The following is a 14,395-nucleotide window of genomic DNA, read 5'->3' on the forward strand; positions in this document are numbered from 1 at the left end:
GTAACCAGTGAACAATGGAAGCCTCTATCACCCCCAGAAGACTGGGACCAGCGACCAGACCACTGGTTTGCATCTAATCACACATTCATTCAACAGATAGTTAAGCACCTACCCCTTGCCAGACACTAGGCTGGGTGATGGGGGAACTGGGAGTGAATAAAGGCAATGCTGGCCCTCACAGAACTGACACTCTAGCTAACTCCAGCAATCTAAGAGAAAGTGGAGCTGATGTCCAGCGTCACAGCCCTCTGTTCAGGAAGCTCTCCTGTTGTAGCATTTCCTCCCCCCTCCCTCCACCTCTCTTTCCCCACCCCACCCCCAACTGTCATGGACCTTTTCTTCCAAACCACGCCTGTTTAGTTGGGGGAGTTAAACCCAAATGGCACTTGTGTTTAGAGATGAGGAATCTGATATTTTCTTTTCTTTCTTCTTTTCCTTTTTTTTCTTTTTTGGTTTTTCTGTGAGACAGAGTTTCTCTGTGCAGCTTTGGAGCCTGTCCTGAAGCTCGTTCTGTAGACCAGGTTGACCTCGAACTCACAGAGAACTCGGGGAAGCCAGGATTAGAGGAAGGCGTGTGCCACCACTGCCTGACAGAAATCCAGTGTTTTCAATGATGAAGAAATCATAAACCCCTTCTCTAAATAATGCCACCCCCGTGATTCAGCTGTGGGTGTGAGCGCATGCGTGCATATGTACGTGTGTGCTTGCATGAGAGTGTGCACATGTGTGTGTGTGCTTTGCGTGTGTGTGTGTGTGTGTGTGTGTGTGTGTTATAGCTGTTGGATTTCTTTCTGATCATGGTTGGCCTGCCCTGGGAAGGACTTCTCAGCCCCTCACCAGGGTACAGGTTTGGGGGAGTGTCTCTTTAGCAAACAGCACCTCAGCCTCTTTTATCAGTCGACTTCAGCTATGAACAGAAAGGAAGGAGCAGTAGGTTTGCTCAGTGCAAGCCCTTGTCTGAAGCCAACAGGAGAGCAGGACGGGAAACAAGAGGAGGCCGCACTGGGTTCAATGGTTAACCAGCGTGATTAATAAATGGCAGAAGGAGGAAACCGTGAGTAAAGCGGCAAGAAGAAATGCCTCCCTGTGGTTCAGAAGCCAAGGAGAGTTTACCTAGATCTGGAGGACCTGTGGTTAAAAGATCCTGGGGCAGGTCGTGGCGGGGGTGGGCAGCTCTCATCGGATCCCAGGCTGAACCAGCGCCTCTCCTGGCGCCACCTGGCTCCTCTCAGAAGCTAGGCAGCCTGACACAGAACTGGGGCAGACTGTCCCTGCCACTGGGGCCTCAGGCTCCCCCTCATCCCACAGGCTTCTCCCAGTGAACCGGCTCCTTGTCTCCCAGCTCAGGTGAAATGTGAGCTCTGGGCCAGATGAGAACCTCTGGTGGATATAAATCAGGAAGAAATTGTTTTATTCTCTGCCCTTGAAGATTCACTTTAAGAGTTAGTCAGAGAGTCTCTTCTCCCTTGGCCTCAGTTTCCCTGCTGTGGTGGCTGCCCAACTTTTTGCCTTTAAGGATTAGGACATTAAATATTTGCAGCTGTTGACCATGTAGCTGGTGTCCATCTCAGCTACCCAGCTTTGTCGGTGACAGGTTTTTAAAAGCAGCCAGCGGCCGGTGTGTAACGGATAGACAAGGGCCTGCTCCAATAAAACTTTATTCGCAAAACAGGGAGAGGACAGGGTTGCCAAAACACTGTGGTTTGCATCTCCTAGACTAAACTCTCATAGCTCAAATGATCCTGGATTACCTTACAGAGAGACAATGGAAGCCCACTGGTGCAGCATGCTCCCGGCCACCAGAGCATGCTAATGGTGGGCCGGAACTGCAGACCGAGTGGCCTGCTTTGGGTTTACCGTGACTCCCAATTCTTCCAGAGGTCGAACACAGCTGGTTTTGTCTTGAGGGGCTGATCCTGGCAGTCTGTCTCCCGCTGGGACTTGGGGTAGGACCAAGCTCTCTCAGACTGTCTCAAAGGGACTTTCTGAAGCATCGAGGGCCCAGACCATGAGCGGAAGAACACTACGAGAGAAAGGGGGAGGTGGTGGAGAGGATCTCAGGCCTCCTTCTGAACCCGGGGAAAGGGTGCCTAAGAGAAGGGGGTGTCCGACATATTCCACATCAAATGTCCATGCTTATTGGCCTTTGTGTCACACAGCTGTGCCTGGGGAGAAGGGAACACACTCAGCCCTTGCTTTTCCTGTGTCAGAATATTTTACCCCATGACTTCTTCACAGAGGAACTCTCTGGCCTGTTCTTCCGCGGCTGAAGTAATATGGCTGATCCAACATGGTTCTGTTTATCGTCTTGCTTCTGTGATACGCTTCCCTTCAGGCCACCTTATGTAAGTTTATAGGGAACTTTCTGTTCCTTGGCTGAAGTTCCCGTGGAGCTTTTATGATGAGAATCCATTTTCTTCTTTGTCCTCAGCTTCTGCCCTTCCAGAAGGGTGAGGCTAAGGCTAAGGTCCAACTGGGTGAGGTAACCCCTCTTTAACGGAGATTCTCCAGGGCCCCGAGGTCCAGGCCAGCCTGACCCTTCTTCCCACACACCATCCTCCCTCTCTGTGTGTGGCCCTCTCCTTGGCCACAGGATCTGGAGCAAAAGCTCTTCTTGACCACAGCTGTGCCACCGTCACCTGTAAATGTGACACGGCACACAGATGGTGACATTCACTGTCCCGTTCGCGGTGGCAAGGGTTTGTAGCAGAAAACTGTGTGAAGGAAAGGAAGCTTGGGAATTGCTTTGCCACGGCCGGAATTTCTTGCCAAGTGAGGAAATGCGATGTCGGCCGCCTTCAGTGTGCGTGTAGACTGGAGAGTCACACTGGTTCTGGGAACCCTCTGCGGAGGCTCCAGTGGAAGTATAAGGAGCTAATGGTGAGCCCCCATTTTCTAACCCAGAGTCAGCTCAATGTGACCACCAGGTCAGTGGGGGGCGCTGCTGAGAATATGGCCATGGGGTCCTGCTTGCAGATCCATCACCCACCTTTACACAGAGCAGTCAAAGCCTGCGTCCTGAGCGGCCGCTTCCCTCCCTCGGTTCTCGTTTCTCCCACGACCCAGCTCCTACTCCTAATAATCTCAGCAGCCGTCATTCTGCCCTGACTGTGGTCCAGATCCTTCCTGGGCTTCCTCAGCAAAGCCTGGGCTTCCATTTCTTCTTTCTCTTCTGATCCCAAGGCTCTTGCCAGCCTCTTCCTCAGATTTCATTACATGTGTTCCAAACAGGCACAGGTACGCCCCAGGACAGAAACCCTGTACACGTTATATATCACCTCCTGTATAGGTAGGTCATCTCCCCAAAACTGCTCCTCTTTGAGGCAGCTGATAAACATGTGGCCAGGGGAGAGAGTCGTCTTGTGAGACAGAAGATTGACGGGACAAGTGAACACTGCTCCCGGTTGGGTTCAAGTACCACCACTCAGCACGTATTGATAAGGCTTTTAAAATTCAAAAATCAGGTCTTTGCAGATTAAAGGCTCACATCGCGAACCTTTAGATGAGAGCCAGGTGGTGGTGGCAGCACACGCCTTTCATCCCAGTGTTAGTGAGGCAGAGACAGGCAGAGCTCTGTGAGTTCAAGGCTCGCTTGGTTTAAAGAGAGAGTCTCAGGACAGCCAGGACTGTTAACACAAAGAAGCCCTGTCTCATAAAACCAAAAAAAAAAAAAAAAAAAAGGGAGAAAACACAGAACTATAAGACATTGAAATGACTCTTTTTACAAGCCCAGAAGCCAGGAGAGAGGCAAAGGATGAATTTCCACCCTTCACATTACACATAAGAAGGGCCACAAACTTGAACATAAAACTAAGATTACAAAACCATAGAGGGCAGCATAGGAGTAAGTTGTCATGACTGTGGATTAGGTGATGGTTTTTCAGATACACACCAAAAGTATGGACAGCGGAAGAAAAACTGGGTACGCTGGGTTTCATTGATAATAAAGATATTTTGTGTTGCAAAGGACACCAGCAAAAAGTTACAAAGACAAAGTGAAAGGATGGGAAATAGTTGCACACCATATATGGAATACAGCATTTATATCTAAAATATGTAAAGGAGGGGCTATTTGAGGAGTACATGTCCCCCTGGGGAGAGCGGGGCAGGTTTAGAGGACTAGGGTCCACTGGTGTGGGGGCAGGGAGACAACTGTCAGCGTGTGAACAGAGAAGGGACCTCAGAAGGGGGGGGGGGGAGATACCCTGTCAGTGGAGGAGCTTGGACTGAGAGGTGATGGTTAAGGAGAAAGGACCTGTCATAGAGTAGCTCAAAAGGGCTCAGGCCCGTAGGGGAATGTGGGGTGGCCCTGAGGCAAGTAAGGGCAATGGGGAGAAGGAAGGGCCAAGATAACCTGAGTTCAATGGAGAGCTTGGTTAGCTGTTGTTTGATGAGTCCATTGACCCTCTCCACCTTCCCCAAGGATTGTAAATGGTAGGGGGTGTGGAATTTCCAGGAGATACTGAGAGCTTCTGACACAAATTCCATGACCCTGGAAATGAAGGCTGACCCATTGTCTGTCTGGATGTCCATGGGATGCCAAACCGAGGAATGATGTGGTCCAGGAGTACCTGGAACCACCACATCTGCTGTTTCTCCGGAGGCTGGAAGCACTTCTATCCATCCTGTAAAAGTGTCCACAAGTGTTAAGAGATAACGGAGTTTTTTATGAGTTGACATATGGGTGAAATCAACCTGCCAATCTTCGCCCGGTTGGTGTCCACGAAGCTAGTGTAGAGACTGACATACGTGGAGAGCCCTCTGTGTGTTGACCTGGGCACACATCTGGCAGGAAGAGTGAAATGTAAAATACGATCTCGGAGATGGGTGGGGTTAAAAGGGGCTCCAAGAAGCAGAACAAGGCTTTGGGGCCTATGTGTAAGGCCTGGTGGATGTCTGAAATGACTGACAAAGGACTGACAATGCCTGGTCTTGAGGAAGGATGAGACAATTTTTTAAATGAAACCATCCATCCTTCGCTTTTGTCCCCCCTTTTTTATAAGTTCGTCCCTCTCTTTAGGTTGGTAACAGGATTGATAGGAGGGAGTTAAGACTAAAATATGTTCTGTGGAATCTGAGGAACTGGAGGCCAGTCCCCAGGCCACTGAGTTAGCCTTGGCATTGCCTAAGGCCACTGTGGTCCTTGGAGGACTGGTGTCCCCGACAGTGAATAATGGTTACTTTTGCAGGGAGCTGGAGGGCCTCCAAAAGGTTGGCTTTAAGGGGTTCGTTAACCATGGGAGTGTCCTAAAGCCCCTTTCCTTCCAGAGTGCAGAATGAGTGTGGGATGTCAAGAAGGCATATTTTGAGTCAGTGTAGATATTAGCCCATTGGCCCTTGGCTATTTGGAGTGGACTAGTCAAGGCAACTAATTCAGTCTTTTGTGAGGAGGTTCCCATTGGCAGGAGGGGCACTTCGACTGTATCAGCGAAAGTGACCACTGCACATGCTGCCTGCCAGTTTCCTGATTTATCTATAACAAACAACAACCATCAACAAACAGGGTGAGTTGGGGATCTGTAAGTGGCTGGTCTAGAAGACCCCGCCAGGGTGAGGTTAAAGCCTCTACAGCCTCTGGGCAAGAGTGGGCGGAGGTACCAGAGCGGGAAGGAACAGGAAGGAGAGTTGCAGGATTTAGGGCAGGACTGGAAGCCAAAGTAATTTGGGGTTTTTCTAGAAACAGTAAGTGAAAAGCCGGGACTCGTGAAGGCCAGAGGAGGGAGAGAGAGAGGAGTGTCTCAGAAGGTCTGAGAGGCGGTGGGTGGAATATACCATGATTGGTCCAGACAAGGTGATCTTGAGAGCCCCCTGAGTCAGTTCAGCTGCTGCTGCCAGGGCTCTCAGGCTTGGTTGCCTTTCACAGACAGTGACATCCAGCTGTTTGGACAAAAAGGCGATAGCCCGATTTGAAGGCCCAGCCGGTTGGGTTAGAACTCCCATGGCCACTCCTGACCTCTCATCTGTATAAAGACGGTAAGACTTTGTGGGGTCTGGAAGAGCAAGGGCAGGGGCTGTTAAAAGGGCATCTTGCAGTAGAGAGAAGTGGTGATGGACGATGACCGGGTGGGTGTGAGGTCCCGTGGACATCTCTCTGGCTGCCTGGTACAGAGGCTTGGTTGTAATGGAAAAGTTAGGGATCCGATGGCAAAAGAACCCTAGCAGACCCAAAAATGAGAGGATTTGAGCCCCTGTGGTTGGAGGCTGTAAATCCCGCAGTGCCTGGACCCTGTCAGAGGTGAGGGTCTTAGACTGCTGGCAAAGTTGAACACCCAAATATACCACTGTAGGAGAGCATAGTTGAGCCTTCTTTGGTGAGATTCGATATCCCAGGGAACCGAGGAAGTTCAGGAGCACAGAGGTGGCCTGTTGGGGCAGGGGCAATATAGGACTGCAGAGAAGTAGGTTGTCCATGTACTGGAGGAGCGTGCTAGAACCTGCGTCAAAGTTGGAGAGATCTTGAGCCAGAGCTTGACCAAAGAAATGGGGGATATCCCAAAAACCCTGAGGGAGAACAGTCCATGTAAGCCGTCTGAAGGACCGGGAATCAGGGTCCTCCCAGGTGAAGAGGAAGTATGAGTCAGGGTATAAAGAGACAGTAAAGAAAGCATCTTTCAGATGTAGAACTGTAAAGTAGGAGGTGGTAGGAGGGACGCTAGACAGAAGGTTGTCAGGGTTGTTAACCAGAGGGTGAACTGGAATGACTGCCTCATTTGTGAGGTGGAGGTCTTGAACTAGGCTGTAAGCGCCAGAGGGAAGAATTGGGTGCAGGAATAATTGAAGTGCTGCAAGGTGAGTCGATAGGAATTAAAAGTCCTTGAGATAGGAGATGGGTGATGATAGGCTTAAGGCCCTGGTGGTGGGGTTCAGAAATAGGAAACTGGGGTCTGGAAGGGAAGGACGAAGGGTCTTTAAGGCAACCTAGGACTGGCTGGTGGTGAGTAGCAATCACAGGAGTAGAAGTGTCCCATACTTGGGGATCTCCTGTATCAGGGTGCGTAGGGAGAGAATAATATGGGATAGGAACCTGTGAGGCTTTTAAAGTGAGAAGAAAGTGTGACTCAGGAGAGTGTGTGGGGGCTAAAGGGAGTGTGGCCCTGAAGTGACTAAGGATATCTCCTAGTATACGTGCTGGGCAAGCAGGTATCACTAAAAAAGAATGAGAGAAAAATTGTCCTGCAAGAATGCAGGACAATGGCAAAGTTTTAAGTGGGGAGGAACACGTCCTTTCTACCCCCATAACTGAAATTGGTGAGGGAGACGTAAGGCCCAAATGAGATGTTAAAACAGAGTAAGTAGCTTCCGTGTCCAAAAGAAAAACAATGAACTTACCTGCTACCTGCAGCGTTACCCAAAGCTCGGAGAGGGCTATGGGAGTCACCAAGGCTGGGCTGCTTCAATCCTCTGCAAGGCTGAGAAGTTTGAAGGCTGGCACAGTTTCACTTGCTGATGTTGATGAGGCTGGACCTCCATGGCATGGCATAGAGGACAATCCCCCGACTGGGTATTGTGATTTCCAGTGTCCAGGTTGCTGGAAGATAGGGCATGACCTCATAGGAGGTTCAGTGCAATATCGTGCCACGTGACCATTTAGACCACACTTGGAACAGCCTGCCTGTGAGGTTGACTCAGGTTGGGCTCCACCGGGGTAGAGTCTTGTGGTTGACCTCCCTTGTTCTGCTTCCTGTGACCTTAGGGCAGTTGCTTCTTCTCGAGCATTAAAAACCTTAAAGGCCATTTTCACCAGTTCCTGTATAGGGGTTTGGGGACCCTCCCCAGCCTTTCTTAACTTTTTCCTAATATCTGGGGCTGACTGAGAAATAAAATGTGTAGCCAGGGCTGTGGCTCCCGCTGGGGAGGCTAGATCTAATCTGGTATATTGGACCATGGTCTCTTGTAACCAATTTTTAAATATGGCTGGATTTTCATCTGCTGGCTGTGTAATCTCTCAAAGTTTGTCAAAATTACCTACGTTTTTGAGACCATTTACACACTATGAAGGAGGCAACGAACCATGATGTCCTGTCTCTGTTGACCGCTTTGGCCAGGTTGGTAGTTCCAGTGTGGTTCTGTGGCGGCCACAGCCACTTCCCCCACAGGGACCATACTGTCTACCAAATGAGTCTAGTCTGCATATTGTCTGGCTGCTGTCTGAATTCTACTTCACTCTCTCAGGAGTGAGAGTAGAAGCTTGGATGACATAGAAATCATACCAGGTTAGATCACAGGCCTGGGACAGATAGCGAAACTCTTTAATATAAGCAGAAGGATTAGCAGAATAGGAAGCCAGCCGCTTTTTTATCTGAGAGAGATCTGGAAGAGAAAAGGGAGCATAAACTTTAATAATGCCACAGGCGCCGGCCAATTCCTGGAGATGGCAGAGAAAGGCGGAGCTATGGTGGGACTGGTATGGGAGGAGACAGGGGAGGATTGGGAGGAGCTAGCCCAATGTGCAGAGGGCGTCCAAAAGATATCAATGCCCTTCTTTGTGGCTAGGCAGAGGGCTCCAGTTACCAAGGATTCCAGGCTGGCAGTTCAGAAAGGGGCCTAGTCACTTGGTTCCAGCAGCTCCCCACATCCTTGACTGATTAACTGCACATAGGTGAGGAGCAGAACCCAAGGGTTGCAGTGTAGACCGAGTTAATAGCACACTCTTAGCGACCCTGCCCTGCCAGGTGTCGATGGATGAAGTGGCTTTACCATCTTCTGGTTTGTTTGGTTGTTTTCAAGACAGGGTTTCTCTGTGTAGCTTTGGAGCCTGTCTGGAACTTGCTCTGTAGCCCGGACTATCCTCGAACTCACAGAGATCCGCCTGCCTCTGCCTCCCAAGTGCTGGGATTAAAGGCGCGCACTACCACGGCCCGGCTCTCCATCTCTTTCTTAACACTCTTGGCGTCTCTAGAGTCCAGAGTAAAGACCTGAAGCTTTGGGGGGGGGGGGCTCAGGAGGGAGCGTGTCCTCCTAGTATGAGGTCTCTCAAAATGAAATCAGATGTGATTGGCTACTTACAGGCTATGACGCAATCAGTGACTCTGTGGAAAGTTGAAAGCAGGTGGGGGAAGGATGGGCAACGACCAGAGGGTGGAAAGAAGTGTAAATAATCCTAGGAGAATGTGGTCTTGCTGACCTGGGGGATTTATAGCCTGTCTCCATAATGTACCCTTTCATCTGGACGGCTGGATTCCAAAACTCCGGTCTAGACAGGAATTGATGCTGCCGCCTTTCCACTTACTCCTTTCTCCATTTCTCCACACTGGGGAGTCCTGTGGGGTATTAGAAGTGGCCTGTGCTTCCAGGGTACTTTGGTGGGGACTCTGTCACATCTTCCAGGCAAGGAGACTTGTGTGGGGGCCCCATAGTGGAGACACGGTGCTCCCCTGGGGATGACGCAGTCTTTGTCTCCATCACCCCGGGAGGAAGACAAGTCCAGTCATGCCTGCCACCCAGCAGTCAAACAGACTCTCTTCTTGGTTCTTTTCATGAGCTCCCTGAGCTGGTTTCGGTGGCTTTCATCAGACCTGAAACTCTCCCCTCCCCAGTACCTCCCAAGGCTGCAGGCAGGCCTGGGCTGACAGGCCAGGCTGGGAGTCTGGGCAATAATAAATAAGGTTCTTGGGGGACTCTGGGAGCCCACTGCTCTGCCCAGGCAGGCCCTCCCTCTGGGTGGCCAGAAGAGTTAGGACTCAGTATCGATTGCCTCACTGGGGAAGTCTGAGAGCTTTGCCTCTACGGAGGCTTCTCTTCTACTCCTGCTGGTTTAGGTCCAGCAAACACCCTGGGGAATGGGCTAGCTGGCCTGGAAGAGGGGCAGGAGGAGGAGCTAGGAGCTTTTGTGGTGTAGCAGCTGAGAGGAGGATTGACAGAGCCGTGGGTCTGCGAGTTAGAAAATAGATTATTTAGGAAACAAGCGCTACAGACTCCAGACAGCTGCGGAAAGCCCTGGGCTCAGAGATCTTCCTTCCTTCTTTCCTTCTTTCCTTCTTTCCTTCTTTCCTTCCTTCCTCCCTCCCTCCCTCCCCTGCCCCCTTTCTCTTCTCCTTTCTTTCTGAAAGACTGAACACCAGGACTCCTGCCCCTGACGCTGTTCTTTGTACTCTGTGTTCTATGTCCATGTTCTCTATGGCCCAGGGACTGGGGAGAGGGGAGATGCCACAGGATACAGAGCAGAGGGCAAAGTCATCCCTGCTGCAGACTAGCTGGGTGTCCTCGGGCAAATTAGAGAGCATCTCAGAACCTCAGCGTCTTCATTTACCTAGTGAAACTATCTCTTTCCTCCAGGGGTGTTGTTAAAGTTAAACCATGACTCTGTATCTTACACCAGTGGTAGAGGAACTGTCACAATTACTAGCCCTCATGAAACACTGCTCAGCTGTACCCTCTTAAAGTTTATTCTCAGCAAACAGATGTCCATGTGTACACTTAGTTAGCTTTCACCTTACCTATACCCAGGAAGGGTGGGACCAGTGTGTGCACGCATGGAGAAAAGATGCTGGTTTGGCATAGTAAGCGTATGCTCCCTGTCGGACAATTATGCATGCTAGTACAAGAGACGTATGCAAACACCCAGACAGAGCTAGCCCCAAGGGACACAAGAGAAGGGTTACATTCTCTTCCTTTTTTTATTCTTTTCTGTTTTCTTTTGTTTTGTTTTCCAAGACAGGGTTTCTCTGTGTTGCCTTGACTGTCCCAGAACTTGCTCTAGACCAGGCTGGCCTTGAACTCACAGAGATCTGAGTTCTGCCTGCCTCTGCCTTCCAAGTGCTGGGGTGAAAGGTGTGCGCCACCACTGCCCAGTCACATTCTCTTCCTTTTAAAAACCTTAAATGAGCCTGGTGATCTATCTGCATAGGATCACAGGGCTAATGCATTTTGGAGCCAATATCTCCTTAAGGCATCTCCAGCAGGACAATCCTGATGAACAGGCCAGGAACTTGTACCTTCAGGGCTATTGAGGAGCATTCTCCTAAAAGGTATCAGTGAGCCCTCTCAAGGAGGAAGGGTTGAATTCTCCCATTAAGGAAATGCATTTCTCTGGGAGTACTCTACTATTTGCCAAATTCAAATCCCCATTGAGCAGATTCCTCTGAAAGTTAAGTCACAGAAAAAATCAGCCGCCACCCTTTAAAAACTTATTTTGCCCTAAGGCATATTGGGAACTCTTCATTACTGCCCTACTCAGCTTCTGTGAGATGCAAGCAGGCCACTTTGACAGCAGGGTCAGACCCAGGGACCATGTAGGTTTGTTCGAGGCAGGGGACAGGCAGGTCCTTGGCCCAAGGCCTTTGGTTTCTTGTTCTCCTTCAGGTTTCCTGCGGTTGTTAAGGTGACAAAGCCAGTCCTGTTTCCTCTGGACTAGGGCACCTCATAAAGACACTGTGAGATGTGGGTTTGCTTTCCCCGCTGGGATCTGGTGTGCTTGCAAGTATCTTCTAAATAGAGGTAGGGAAGTTTCAGTCCCTGCTCCTTGGAGAGTGGGGACCTGCTTTGAAGAGGGAGTTGGAACGCGAACAGTCAGGTTTTGTAGGCATTATGGTTTATTTCCTTGTGGTACCACAGCTTCCTCTGGAAAAATCCAAGCAACACATCCGCTCCAAGTCCCAGGGAACTCCCCAGTGTTGACCCTCTGTCTGATTCCTGTGTGGTCAGAAGAGTGATGCTTTTCAGTGCCCACACTTATTTCCATGGTAAAATAATTCCACGCTCGGCTAATTCCCACTTACACACAAGTGTGCACCTGTTAAAATAGGTCATTTTTCACAGCTAATCTCCTGGATTCCGTAGCTATGTGTGGGAACCCCAGACAAATGCAACCTGAATGTCACACAGGGCATCCTTCTCTGATGAATGACCATGGTGGGCCCAGGCTTCTCCGTCCCCTGCCTGAACTGATGTGAGAAACAAGGCAACTCACTTTCTACTGGGAGAATAGACTGTAGTTTCATCTTAGCGTTGAAGGCTGTGTGAGCTAATAGGGCCTTTTGTCTTGTGTTTGAATTAGGCTCCTGGAGATGTTTTCCTGAGCTCAAACAACTTTCCCCAGTGATGTGGACAAAATGAAGGAAGGAAGAAGGGGGGGGATGGGCAGAGGAGAGAAGGGAAGGATAGAGAAGGAAAAAAAAGGCAGGTTGTCAGAGACAAACGCTCCAGCATGTGACGTTTTGTTCCCCCGGCTACAGTGAATCAATCATTACTTGGCCACAAGGTTAAGGGCGGAAACTAAGTACACAGAAGAGTACTTTTGATTCTGAAACCTTGGCAATGAGTCTCCCTTTCTTCTCCAGAGCCACTGTGCTTCTGGGAACCTAAGGACCCAAGTCAACTTTCTGGGCATTGCTTCAAATGCGTAAGGTATAATTGCAAATCTGGGGCCTGGGTTCCAGAGAGACAGGTCAGAGGTCACCAAGGTAAGTGATAGAGTCTTGGTTTGCTTTTTTTTTTCTCAGCTTAACACAAACTAGAGTTTATCTGGGAAAAGGAATCTCTATTGAAAAACCGTCTCCATCAAACTGGCTCGTAGGAGAGTTTGAAGGGCATTTTCTCAATTGATGATTGGAGTGGGAGCGCCTAGCCTACGGTGGGTGGTGCTGCCCCCGGAGCGGCTGGTTCAGGGCTGTATAAGAAAGCAGGCTGAGCACGTCAGTAAGAACATCGCTCCATGGCCTTTGTGTCAGTTCCTGTCTCCAGGTTTCTGTCTTGACACCCTGCCCTGACGTCCCGTCATGATGGGCTAAAGCTAAAAGCCGAAATAAACCCTCCTGTAGCCCCCCACAAGTGACTTTCGGTCACGGTGTTTTATTGCAGCAGGACACAGCCAAATCAGGGCGGATGACAGTCCGGGAAGCTTGGCTCGTGGACAGGGACAGTCTGTCACATACTCCTGTTCTCAGGGTTTGTGAGGCCTGCTCAGATTGCCCCTGCTTGGATTGGTAGCTCATCTTAAAGAGAACCGAGGAGGATCGGGGCCGTGGCATAGGCAGCTGCCTCATGTGGGCCACAGATCTCCTGAGGAAGACTCCATTTTCAGGAAGGTGGATACCGTGAACATAGTCATTAACACATACGGGAACCCAAAATCTAAGCATGGGGCCTCCAAATTGATTTCAACCCTTTATCTGAGACATGTGTGGAGACAGATGAGGACAAGCTGGCTCCTGTGCTTGGCGAGACAGCGGAAGTTCGGTTCTAGGGCAGAAGATAGCCCAACGCTGTAGATGCCTTTACTGGCAGGGCCCTCCCACCGTGCCTCTTACCCCCTGCAGAATGGTCCCTGGGGCAGTGATGGCTGGGGCCTTAGAGGATCTTCTCTAAGGGCATCACCTACCCTCTTCATTCCAGTTCCCCTTGGCTCACGCGGCCTTTGCGGTCCACCATCCCAAAGGACTTCAGAGTGTGTTTGGAAAAAAACAAAAAAAAAAAACCAAAAAAACAAAAAAAATCCTGGTCCTTCCTACTGAGACCACAGCTGAACAAGCTGGTAGCCAGGGTCTATTTGTCAAGAGCATGGCTGACTAAATGGAAACAAAACCCTACAAAGTGGATTCAGTGCGAGGCCTCATCTGAGGAGGCTGAAGCGAATGTCCAGCGTCTGAATCCCTGGGGCCGGGAACAGTTTACAGAGGACAGACATGGCAACCATGAGGCGGTTGCTGAGGGAACCCACAACCACGACATGGGCAAGATGAGTAGGAGCCGAGGACCTTTGACCTGGGAAGAAAAGGCCTGGGGAGCAGGAGAGTTGGTGTCACATACCTGAGGACTGTCATGGCGAGGATCTGTGTTTGCTCTCTGTGACTCCGAGTCTCAACCACGGCCTGGGTGCTGGAGGGGAGTTCTGAGGCAGGTGGCCACGCAGAGTTCACACTTCTCCTGTTATTTTGTACAGCTAGTAGACACTAATACAAATTTTTTTTAATTGCAAATAAAACCTAAAAAAAAAAATCAAACAAGAACAAAACACGCTGTGTGTTTTCCTCTTGTCAGAGCATCCTAAAGGTAGGTCAGGATGAGCCCGCTGAGGGGGTGAGTTCCTGCCCCTGGAGGAAATTAAGATGGGCACGGGAAGCCACCAGACAAATTGGCTGTGGAGAGGAGCCAGCGTACAAACTATGGGGTTGAGCCTCCAGGCTGCACTCTGCCCAGAGTCCTGGATTCTCTCCTCCAGCTGCTGCTGTTTAATGAACTGCAGACACCCACACCTGGAGGCCCAGTCAAACAGGCCAAGTTGTGAAGGAGCAGGGCCTGCACCACAGTGGGCAGATTAATACCAGACTCCTCCTGGGGTCTCTGGAATGAGAGGCTAGTTATGGAAACAGACCCTTTTGCAAGCCTGAAAGTTGTCTGAGGTGGGAGGTGCCTCCTCTGACCCCAGGGACACCAACCCCTCCTAATCTGGAAGTGC

At 50.2% G+C, this 14,395-nt stretch overlaps 1 long non-coding RNA gene across 1 annotated transcript; it reads right to left on the reverse strand.

The window, feature by feature from the left end:
* Positions 1-10,369: 10,369 nt before the first annotated feature.
* Positions 10,370-14,127, reverse strand: LOC146895614 (uncharacterized). Its single transcript, XR_015000556.2, has 2 exons — positions 13,747-14,127; positions 10,370-11,631 (listed from the first exon to the last, which is right to left on the reverse strand). It is a non-coding gene; the product is annotated as an uncharacterized LOC146895614 (long non-coding RNA).
* Between the last annotated feature and the right edge of the window lie 268 nt (positions 14,128-14,395).

Source organism: Myodes glareolus, chromosome 2 (assembly GCF_982192425.1).
Source record: "Myodes glareolus chromosome 2, mMyoGla1.1, whole genome shotgun sequence".
NCBI classification, from domain to species: Eukaryota; Metazoa; Chordata; class Mammalia; order Rodentia; family Cricetidae; genus Myodes; species Myodes glareolus.